This window comes from Trachypithecus francoisi, unplaced genomic scaffold, assembly GCF_009764315.1.
Source record: "Trachypithecus francoisi isolate TF-2019V2 unplaced genomic scaffold, Tfra_2.0 Lachesis_group9, whole genome shotgun sequence".
In the NCBI taxonomy this organism is placed as follows: Eukaryota; Metazoa; Chordata; class Mammalia; order Primates; family Cercopithecidae; genus Trachypithecus; species Trachypithecus francoisi.
In genome coordinates, this window is record NW_022681474.1 from 11,218,523 (window position 1) to 11,230,980 (window position 12,458).

Consider the following 12,458-nt stretch of genomic DNA (forward strand, 5'->3'; position numbering starts at 1 on the left):
CTGTCCTTGTTTTTGATTAACTGTTTTGTTTTGTTTTGTTTGTTTGTTTGTTTGTTTGTTTGTTTTGAGATGGAGTCTTGCTCTGTTGCCCAGGCTGGAGTGCAGTGGTATTATCCTAGCTCGCCCCAACCTCCACCTCCCAGGTTCAAGCAATTCTCCTGTCGCAGCCTCCTGAGTAGCTGGGATTACAGGCGTGCACCACCATGCCTGGTTAATTTTCATATTTTTAGTAGAGACAGGGTTTCACCATGTTGGCCAGGCTGGTCTCGAACTCCAGACCTCAGGTGATCCACCCACCTCAGCCTCCCAAAGTGCTAGGATTACAAGTGTGAGTCACCACACCTGGCCAATTAACTGAGTATTTTTATGGCTCCATTTTATCTCTACTCTTGGTTTACTAGCTATACTTTTATTTGTTTTTCAGTGGTTGCCCTAGAATTTATAACATACATTTTTAACTTGTCACAGCCTATCTTCAAATAATATTATAACACTTCCCCTTAAATGCATAATCTTTTAGTAGTATATTTTTATTTTCTCTTTCCCATCCTTTGTGCTGTTATTAAAATGCATTATACTACTACATGTTATAAATCTCATAATATATTGTTACTATTTTTGCTTTAGGGAGTCAATTATCTTTTAAAAGAGATTAAAATAAGAAAAAATGTTTTCCATATTTGCCCACATTTTAATATTTTTTTCTGTCACTATGGCAGAACAGTGGTTTCAAGCACTCCTCATTCCTTTGTGTAGATCTGAATTTCTTTTCAGTCTCAGATTCCTTCTGCCTGGAGAATTTACTTTAAAATTTCTTGTAGTGTAGTACTTATGATGAAAAATTCTCTTCTATTTGCCAAAAAAACTCTTTATTTTTTATTTATGAAATATTTTCATCATTTAAAATTTTTTCACTGAATGTAAGATTCTAGGTGGATTTTTTTCTTTAAATATGTTAAAGATGTCATTCCATCATCTTCTGCTTGCATAGTGCCTGATGAAAAGTCTGCTTCATAGAATGTCTCCTTATGGACTATTTCCTTATTCTCTGGCTACCTTCAAAGATTTCCTCTTCACGCTGATTTTCAACAGTTTGTCTAGGACGTGCCCAGGTGTGTTTTTATTCATTTTTATCTTGCTTAGGGTTATCTGAGCTTCTTGCATCTGTGGATTGTTGTTTTTCATTCATCTGGGGAAAACCTCAGCTGTGATCGTGTCTTCTGGCCTCTTGCCTCTTCTTCTGGGACTCAATTACATGTATGTTAAACCATTTCATATTATCCTACGGTTTTTGAAATGCTAGTTTTTTTTCTCCTCCTTTTTTACTTCTTAAGTTTCAGTGTGGATAATTTCCACTGACCTCTCTTCATGTTCCCCAATTCTTTCTTCTGCTACATTCATTTTGTGAATAAGCCTGTTGAAGGAATCCTTTAAAGCTGAGACCATGATTGTATTAGTCTGCTAAGACAAGCTCTATTTCCAAATACAGTGACATTGGGGACTAGGCTTCAATATATACATTTGGGGATACATGAGTCAGTCTATAACAATCATTTTCATTGCTCATGTTTCATTTAACTCTTTTTTTAGAGTTTCCATCTCTCTGATCAAATTCTCCATCATGTATGTTGTCCACTTTTTCACTAGACTCTTTAACATACTAATCAGTTAAAATTTCTGTTAGTTTGAGCATCTGCAGTGTTTCTCTGTCTGATTCTGTTGACTGTTTTGTTTTTGGGCTTTCTTACAATTTGGATTGAATGCTGGACTTTGTGTGTAAAGGAATAGCAGACACTGAGGTAAATAATACTGACACCTAGAAATGGCATGTATCTTCTTCTATCAGTTGATTGATGTGGGAGCTGATTCAGTTTAGGATCTACCCAAGGCTGGGTTGATGGGCATGTGACCTGGACTGTAACACAGGGCTTCATTGCTTAGAAGGGCCCTGAACTTGGTTTGATGCCCTGCTGTTACCACACTGAAATTCTTAGGAATTTTGAACAAGGGGCCTCGTGTTTTCATTCTGCACTGGGCCTTGTAAGTTATGTAGCTCATAAGTATGAGTTTTTGCCTGCTTCAGAAAATCTGGAGATAAGAAACGCTCTACAGAAATGATGAAAAAGTCAGGAGGACTTTGTGTATCAGTGTCACTAAGTTAGGGAGTACAGATGATTGAATAAATATATCCAGTTAATAAGATAGTGTTTTTCAAAAGCCACTGAGATCTGCTCTGGAAATTGAAGGTTAGAGACCAGTAATACAACCAGCCATTGCCTCAAAGACCTAAATCATAAAAATTTGTCAATTAGGCCAGGTAGGTAATATGACTAGCCAGAATTTCCCTTTAAAATCCGACTCACCAGGTTAAATGAAGAAATGCCCAATATGAATATGTTTTTCATAATATAATTCTTAGAATAATCTTGTATACATTATAACTTTATGAATATTCTTTCTATTATAAATTTGATTATTAAGTTTATTATAATAATAAGCTTCTTTCTCTTTAAAAATATAATATCACTATATGTTCCATATAAATGTAATATAATGAAATGTGTTTTAAATCACAAAAATGAAATGAAGATGTGGGGATCAGCTTACTAGTATGTTAAAATTGATGAAAATAAACAATATACTACATGTCTTTACTTCCATCAAGAAAATGAAAACACTATAGCTAATACAAACGAAATCTACAAGGGAAAAAAATCCAAGTCTGTTGAAAATGTATTTTCTCTTTTTAGACGTATTGTCAGGAGAAAATTTAGTTGTCAGGGCCTGGCGTGGTGGCTCATGCCACGTAATCCCAGAACGTTGGGAGGCCAAGGTGGGGAGGATCCCTTAAGCCCAGGAGTTCAAGACCAGCCTGGGCAACACAGGGAGACTATCTCTTAAAAAGAAAAAGAAGAAAAAAAAAGTTGTTAGAGAAAAACCCAAAAACCAAAAATAAGGACAAACAACATAAATGTTCTCCTTCACATTCAGTAAATTCAAAGACAGACAGATCAGGCTGGTTTGGTCCTTCTGGTGTCAGGGACTCACCCGCTTTCCATCTTGTTCCTACTCTATGGATGGCTTGTGGCTTCCATTTTCAAGAAACCTCATGGTCCAGTATGACTGCTGGGGCTCCAGTCATTATGGCTGCATTCCAACCAGCAAGAAGGAGGAAGGGTTTAGAGTGGCACATTTTCTCCTTTCAAGGCCATTTAAATTAAGTCACAAGATACAAAGCACATCTCTTGTTTTCATATTTTCTTTGCATCAGTAAACAAAATTTGCCTATTGCTTTTGGGAGAACATGTAGAGAGAGTTTTTGAAATAGATGAGCCTTCTTTTAGGTCTAACAGTCTTCCCTAGCTGAGCTACCTCAGTCTACCAAGATCCAAATTCTAAATCTGTTCTTGGAGCCAGCTGTGGTGGCTCATGCCTGTAATCCCAACACTTTTTGGGAGGCTGAGATAGGAGGATCACTTGAGACCAGGAATTTGAGACCAGTCTAGGCAAAACAGCGAGATCTTGTCTCTTAAATTTTTTCTTAATTAAGCTAAATTAAAAAAGATAAAATCTAGCATTGGTTATGTATTTTGGAAACAGTTTCATTTTGAAGCCTGTTTATTTTATTTATTTAAAGCAGCTGTGTTGGGTGGTTTTTTAAAAATACTTTATGACAGCTAAAGGAATAATTTAGGGAAAAAAGAGAGAGAGAAATGACTTTAACTCCAGAGAAATAAATAAAATACTTTTAGGTTCATAAATAGCTTATGTTTCAACTTAGAAGCCTATAAATTTTTACATTAAAAAATTATAATATCTGTTAAATGTTATACCTCGTAGACATTTTATGTTTAACGTTTTAGGTCAAGGACTCTTAAAAGAACTAATAAATAATTATTTGTCAATTTGAAAAAAATAGGCTGGGTATGGTGGTTCACGCCTGTAATCCTAGCACTTTGGGAGGCCAAGGAAGATGGATCACTTGAGGTCAGGACTTCGAGACCAGTCTGGCCAACATGGTGAAACCCTGTCTCTACTAAAAATACAAAAATTAGCCGGACGTTTTGGTCTTATTATTATAATAAACTTCTGTAGCTTCTGTAGTCCCAGCTACTTGGGAGGCTAAAGCAGGAAAATCACTTGAACCCAGGAGGCGGAGGCTGTAGTGAGCCGAGATTGTACGACTGCACTCCAGCCTGGGCAACAGAGTGAGATTCTGCCTCAAAGTAAATAAATAAATAAATAAACAAACAGGAAAGTAAAATAAAATGAAATTCATGAACCAAATTCATTTCAAGTAAATTAAATATTTCTGATTTTCTAACACGGTAGGGGAATAGAAACACTTCTAATAGTTGCCTGGCTAAAAGAAGATTGCTATGGATTAGATGTCGCAAAGGCTATGGCTTGACTTTGACTTGCATGGGATTTTGATTTTTTCTTTTTCTTTCTTTTCTTTTCTTTCTTTTTTTTCTTTTGAGACAGAGTCTCACTGTCACCCAGGCTGGAAGCACAGTGGTGCGATCTCCTGGCTCACTGCAACCTCCACCTCCCAGGTTCAAGCAATTCTCTCTGCTCGGCCTCCTGAGTAGCTGGGATTACAGGCATGCATTCACCACACCGGGCTAATTTTTATATTTTTAGTAGAGATGGGATTTCATGCTGTTGGGCAGGCTGGTCTTAAACTCCTGACCTCAAGTGATCCACCCACCTCAGCTTCCCAAAGTGCTGGAATTGCAGGCGTGAGCCGCTACGCCCAGGAGGATTTTGATATTTTTTTCTAAAACCATGATCACTATTTATAAACTGGGAGATTTTACACAAGGACCTATAATTTCAAAGTCTCTTCAAAAACTGAAAATATGCTGGCATAGTGCCTCATCCCTGTAATCCCAACACTTTGGGATGCCAAGATGGGAGAATTGCTTGAGCCCAAGAGTTCGGCACCAGCGTGGGCAACATGGCAAAATCTGGTCTCTGCAAAAACACAAAAATTAGCCTGGTGAGGTGGCATGCTCCTGTAATCCCAGCTACTTGGAAGTCTGAGTCAGGAGGATCATGTAAACCCAGGAGGTAGAGGCTGCAAAGAGCTGTGATCACGCCACTATACTCCAGCCTGTGCGACAGAGCAAGACCTTATCTCAAAACAAAACAAAAAACCTAACTAAAAATATGAGATAGTAGACATGCATTGCTCTCTTATACCCTACCAGAGCTGGCAGCCTACTCCCTCCTGTCTGGTGCCCCCAACCCTGTGGCCTGTACCCTGTAGGCATTTGAGTTTGCGATTCCCAGACACATCTTGGGTTTACATTTTTTTAAAGCCTGAGTTTCTATCACTCTCTCCTTTCATTTTATCCTGAGATCATTAAGAGATGAACCAAAAAACAAAGGTGAAGGCAGAAAACTCTTTAAAGATTTCCCGTCTCCCAGATTCTTACCAGGAGGTAAGGAAGGTAGAGGAGGGGTTGGAGATGGAAGAGAAAGGGCAACCAATCTTCGGTGAGGTGAGGTAAGAGACTGGTGGGCAAGAGGCCACGCTGTGCTCTTAGGAGGATGATGGCAGTAGGGGAATTACAAACAGGAGGGAACATTAAGCCACTTCCTCTTGGGGCAATCCGCTTCATAGTTTTACTATCTTAGTTGGGCATCGTCTTGCTGTAAGAAGGGACAGCAAGAGACCTGGAACATTGCTCCCAGCTGTTGGGACTTCCACTCAGGGTGGGGTGTTTATCCTCACTATCTGTTCATGGGACCTCCCCACCCGCCTTCTCCCCACTCTGGCATTCTGCCTGGACAGATGGCCCTAGCTTAGTATCACAGATAATGTTCCTCCAGACACTCTTCAGCCCCTAAATTATACTTTACATTTTTAGCTAACAACTTTCTCTACAATCACCTTAGTTTACCAAGGACAACATATCACAGAGTATCTGTTGTATATTTCCTATCTAACATGTATTGAGAGCTTATTACATGTGAAGCACTCTTCAAATGCTTTTGTTGACTCATTTAATCCTCTCAAACACCTTATGGTGTAGGTTCTATTATTTCCATTTTACAGATGAGGAAAGGAAGGCACTGAGAAGTTAATAACTTGCCCAAAGGAACCCATTTGGAGATAGATATATAAATAAATATATAGGTATAGATGCACACATACAGACATAAAGCATACATAAATATAAAAACCAGGCTGCACACGGTGGCTTGCACCTGTAATCCCAGCACTTTGAGAGGCCAAGAGAGGAGAAGCCCTTGAGGCCAGAAGTTTGAGACCAGCCTGGGCAACATAGTGATACCTCATCTCTACAGAAAAAAATGTTTTAATTAGCTGGGCATAGTGAGCATGCGTCAGTAGTCCTGGCTACTTGGGAGGCTGAGGCAGGAGGATTGCTTGAGCCCAGGAAGTCAAGTCTGCAGTGAATTATCATCGTGCCACTGGACTCCAGCCTGGATGACAGAGCAAGACTATTATTTTTAAGACTTATGAAAACCTATCTCATAATTCTCATTCACAACATGTGATGCTCAAAAGCAGATATTCACAGGGCTCCTGCATAAGAGGTGCAAGGTATTATAGAAATAAGAAAGCAAAAAAAGAAATAAGGTAGAAAATAAAGAGGGGCTTCTGACAGTGAGTGGTAGGTGTAATTCAGATGTTCTTGAAGACTCAGAAGAGGGTTGAAATTGTGCAAAGCCGCTGTTTTATTCATATGACATTATTTATCGTTGCCTTCTACATGTGCACAGTGCCAGAAACAGAGACTAATGGCCAATAAAACACAAAAACTGGAGAGAATGTGCTTCCAATTAAAAAGTACAATTGCAAAACAGCTTTGAGTTCAACAACAGGATGGGCGCAGTGGCTTACGCCTGTAATCTCAGCAATTTGGAAGGCTGAGGCAGGTGGATCACCTGAGGCCAGGAGTTCGAGGCCAGTCTGGCCAACATGTTGAAACCCCGTCTCTACTAAAAATACAAAAATGAGCCAGGCATGGTGGCACATGCCTGCAGTCCCAGTTACTCTGGAGGCTGAGGCTTAGGAGGCTTCGAATTTATACAATTGGGTGAATCATCAAGAAATAGATTGGTCTCTTGGGAATTTTTCCTTTCAAAGATTCATCACAGGAAAAAAGAAAGTGAAGGGTGATTTTCCCTGAGAGCAAGCCAGTTTTATCTTCTAGAATTTGGGGTTTTCTCACCCCAGGGATGCAGTCCACTGACTGTTTATGTGTTTGATGTTCATTTGTTTATCTGACTGCAGGGTGCCAGGGAGACTGACCAAATAGGCTTTTTTTTTTTTTTTTTTAGAGAAGAACAAGGCTAATTAAAATAATCTGGCTAGATTGTCAGTGAGGATAAGTGGGTATGCAAAAAGTGTTTGGGAAGAGGTTAACTAGAGGTTAACTAACTAGAGGGGAGTGAGGCGGGTTTGCTGAGGACAGAGGGCAAGGTGGGTCTGGGCAATGACTGTCTTAGTAGTGACCAAGGCCACCCAGGCCCAGGCCACTTCCCTCTATTTTTCCTGGGTGTTGGTACAACCCCAGAGAAGGGAAGAGAAGTATTTGCCACAGCAGGGAGTGGAGGGAAAAACAGTGTTAGATTTTTGTTGATCTTGGCAAGTGGAAGCTCAGAGCCACATCTGATATAATTTACAAAAATAAGGAAATGCGATGTTTTTTCTACTTGAATATTGAAAAGCAGTTCCTTCTTCTATACCTATACTCTTAAGGAAACCCCTTCTGTCAGTCGACTCATTTTCTTTCATTTTCCCCACTTCAGTCTCACTGCCTTGAGGTCTCCAGGTTGGCTACAGCAATTGGATTCCCTTATAGGGACCTCTACAGACTAATTGGCCCTTGTTCCTAAGTCAAAAGCCAAGTACACTATTACTAGGTGACCATAAGAAATGCATCACCTCGGCCGGGTCCAGCACAGTGGCTCACACCTGTAATCCCTGCACTTTGGGAGGCCAAAGCAGGAGGATCTCTTGAGTTCGGGAGTTTGAGACCCAGCCTGGGCAACATGGAGAAACCCCCTCTCTACAGAAAGTACAAAAATCATCTGGGCATGGTAGTGTACACCTGTTGTCCCATCTACTTGGGAGGCTGAGGTGGAAGGATTGATTGAGCCCAGGAGGTCTACGCTATAGTGAGCCGTGATGACTCCACTGCACTCCAGCCTGGGTGACAGAGTAAGACCCTGTCTCAAAAAATAAAAATAAAATGAAATAACATGGTGAATTGTATGTCATATGAATATATCTCCATTTAAAAATTTAGGATACTAAAGCGAAAAAAAAAATCCCTTAACCTGGGCTCTCTTCTTCCTGATGTCTCTGTCTACCATCCTCCCCTCTTCCTGACTCCATCTGCCATCCTCCCCTCTGCCTGGCTCCCCTCCCCAGCTGAGTCCTCTGTCTGCATCTTGCCCACAGTCTATGGCCAAAGACCCTGTCACTGGGACTTTTCTTTCCTGAGCCTGAGCCTCATCATCACCTCCAGCTCTGTTTTGAATGATAACTGCTGAGCTGATCCCCACCCTGCATGGATCCCCTGCGAGAAGCCCCAGAACGACCCTCACCAGAGTCTCTCCTGAATGGTGGATGCTCAGCCAAGGAAGCCCACTCTTCCCAAGCCATCTCATTTCCTTTGGTCTGAGAAAACAGATACTGGACTTTGCTCTCAAAAATAATGATATCGTGTTGTTATGAGTTGAAATGTGTCCACCTAAAAATATATGTTGAAGTCCTAACCCCCAACCCTCAGAATGTGACCTTATTTGGAGATAGGGTCTTTTTTTTTTTTTTCTGAGACGGAGTGTCACTCTGTCGCACAGGCTGGAGTGCAGTGGCCGGATCTCAGCTCACTGCAGCCTCCGCCTCTGGGTTCAAGCAATTCTCCTGCCTCAGGCTCCCAAGTAACTGGGACTATAGGTGTGCGCCACCATGCCCGGCTAATTTTTTGTATTTTTAGTAGATTCAGGATTTCACCATGCTGGCCAGGCTGAACTTGAACTCCTGACCTCGTGATCCACCCCCCTCGGGGTCCCAAAGTGGTGGGATTACAGGCATGAGCCACCACACAGGGTCTGGAGATAGGGTCTTTACCATGACAGTCAAGTTAAAATGAGGTCACTGGGATGGGCCCTGATCCAGTATGACTGGTGTGCTTATAAGGAGACAGAATTTGGATGTCAACATGCACAGAGGCAGGATTCTGGGAAGAGACACAGGGAGAGCACAGCCATGTGGCAGGAGCAATGGCAAAGGAATGACAAGGACAGCTGGCAAATGTCATAACCTAGATGCGGCCAGGAAGGACTCTCCCCTGGAACCATCAGACACCTGCTGACACCTTGATTGCAGCCTTCCAGCCTTCGGAACCATGAGACAACAAATTTCTGTTGTTTCAAGCCACGCTGTGTTTGGTATTTTGTTGCGGCAGGCTTAGGAAATTAATACACACAGAAAAGGCCAGGCATGGCTGAAGTTTGGATGGGAGGGTCACACGTTCTAAAGAGACTCCCATGCTGCTCCTAAAAAGGACCAAGCTGGCTGGGCACAGTGGCTCACGCCTGTAATCCCAGCACTTTGGGAGGCTGAGGCAGGCGGATCACGAGGTCAGGAGATCGAGACCATCCTGGCTAACACGATAAAATCCTGTCTCTACTAAAAATACAAAAAATTAACCGGGCGTGGTGGCGGGTACCTGTAGTCCCAGCTACTCAGGAGGCTGAGGCAGAAGAATGATGTGAACCCAGAAGGCAGAGCTGGCAGTGAGCCGAGATCACGCCACTGCACTCTAGCCTGGGCGACAGAGTGAGACTCCATCAAAAAAAAAAAAAAAAAAAAAAAAAAAGGACCATGCAGCAGCTTGAATGGATCTACAGAGAATTGCACTGTTTGCAAAAGCTGACCTCGAAAGGCTACACACTGGATGATTTCATTTATATAACAAACATTCTTGAAATGACAAAGTTGCAGAGATGGATAAGCATCAGTGGCTGTCAGGGCTTAGGGAAAGGGGATAGAGACAGATGGCTGTGGCTATAAAAGGGCAGCACAAGGGAGCCTGGTGTGCTGACTGCCTTACCTCTTGGCTGTGGAGGGGCCACAACCCAACCACCTATAATGTGACAAAATTGCTTAGAACTACACACACACACACACGCATGTAACACTGGCAAAATTCGAATGTTTATGTGTTGTATCCATGTCAATTTCCTGGTTGTGATATTGTACTTTAGCTATTCAACATGCTACCATTGAGGAAAGCTGAGTCAAGGGTATACAGGAACTCTCTGTATCATTACAACTACATGAGAATCTCCACTTATTTCCAAACAAAAAGTATTTTTAAGATACCATCAAGTCACATCAATTTAACCCAGGAAAGCAGTCCCTATGGAATATGGATGAAATTAAGCATAATTTCCATCTAAATACAATTCAAGTGTTGGATCCTTTTTTTTTTAAGAAGTAACTGATGATCAGAAATAAAAATTCAAAATTTCATCTGGATGAACAAACATAAGAATATTCTTTAGAAACATAGCAAAGAAACCTCGAGGAGTGGGAACTTATGAGGCAGACCATCTCCTGCAAGACTTGAAAACATTACAGAGCTGTAATAATTTCACACACAGAGGCTGTGGAACAGAGTAAGTATCCCAGCAATGGACTAATTATCTAAGTGAAAATAATTTATGGAGACAATATTTCTAAAAAGTTAAAAAAAAAAAAAGAGCCTTTGAGTGTACAATGGCATTCTAAATCAATAACTGGCCTTGGTCTTTTCCAGTTTCCTGTTAAAACATTCAATTTATACAATGAGGGAAAGTCCAGACCAGCACTGGACACTACCTGAAGCTTTTAGGAGTTATGGCAGAAAATCACACAGATAATAGAGGAGTATAGCAGGGTGTAACGCTATCTAACAGTTAAAATTAATGACCTACCACGACATGTATCAATGGAGAAATTAATGCTAAGGGAAAATGAAAGTTTTGGAATGACACGACAGTGCAGGTTGAGTCTCCCTTATCTGAAATGCTTGGAATGTGAAATATTTCAGATTTCAGATTTTTTCACATTTTGGAATATTCACATATACACAATGAGATACCTTGGGAATGGGACCTAAGTCTAAACATAAAATTCATTTATGTTTCATATGTACCCCATACACATAGCCTATAAACTACACAGTTTCATACAATATTTTTAATAATTTGTGCATGAAACAGTTTGAGTCTATTGAAGGCCCAGAAAGCAAAGTTATCACCACTGCAGTCACCCACGTGAACATCTATGGATGACTGCCATCACCAGCATTCCGGACTCTGAATTTATGTGCTACCTTTATAAACAATTGTTTTCTTACACTTATTCACACATGAGTACTTAACAGTAAAAAATATGACATAGCATTAAACCAGTGAAAACATAATGTGTTCAGGGTCACTAAGCAGCCCAGTGGCGTCATCAGAGCCCTGAATCAGCTGACAGACAACAGCAACCACGACAGTGGGCTTCCGACTCCACCTATGATGCTGTGTTCTGATTAAAAGATTACTGTAGGCTGGGGTCGGTGGCTCATGCCTGTAATCCTAGCACTTTGAGAGGCCAAGGCAGGCGGTTCACCTGAGGTTAGGAGTTTGAGACTAGCCTGGCCAACGTGGTGAAGCTCCATCTCTGCTAAAAATACACACACAAAAAATTCGCTGGGCGTGGTGGCAGGTGCCTTTGATCCCAGCTACCAGCTACTCAGGAGACTTAGGCGGGAGGATCACCTGAGCCTGGGAGCTCAAGCCTGTAGTGAGCTGGGATCACGCCACTGCACTCCAGCCAGGGCAACAGAGTAAGACCCTGCCTCAAAGAAAAAAAAAAAAAAAAAAGGAAAAGGTCACTATAAGCTAAACCTTAAGCCTAGAGCCTAGCTGCACACGCAGAACCCTGGAGAAGTCCCTATCCTCAAGGCAGGAGTTCGTAGCTAATAGCTTCTTGGGCTTTTGGTGCCGATTGGCTGGAGATTGGGGAAGCTACATCATGAATAAGGGGCTTTTGTTCTCTTTCCTGGGCTGAATCGGGCAGCAGCAACTTATAACCATCTGGCCATCTGCTGGTATCCTGTAGGGTGGCTTATCTTGCAAAAGTGCTAGGTGCTGACGCAGGAGAGTTGCAAGCAAAAGAAGACTCTGCAAAAGGGTTCTGCAGGGCTTCACACAAGGGGACAAGTTGGTACAGTGTCCTCATCTTGCTTATCCTGCCTCAAACACACAACGTTCTAGTCCTTCAATGAGCCCGTGGCATACTTTCATCATGGCGCCTGTAGGTGATTGTTCTGCAGTGATAACGGCATTATCTTCATCATCACTGCTACCACAAGCACCTTGGTTCAGAACCGTTTTGCCATTGTTCATTATCGGTCAATGAACGAACAACTGGAGCCTCA

The 12,458-nt window shown here is 41.6% G+C and overlaps 1 long non-coding RNA gene across 1 annotated transcript; it reads right to left on the bottom strand.

The window, feature by feature from the left end:
- Positions 1–690: 690 nt before the first annotated feature.
- On the bottom strand, positions 691–5,617 carry LOC117082583. The gene is made up of 3 exons (XR_004436686.1): positions 5,442–5,617; positions 3,049–3,147; positions 691–1,414 (listed from the first exon to the last, which is right to left on the bottom strand). It is a non-coding gene; the product is annotated as an uncharacterized LOC117082583 (long non-coding RNA).
- Positions 5,618–12,458: the final 6,841 nt, after the last annotated feature.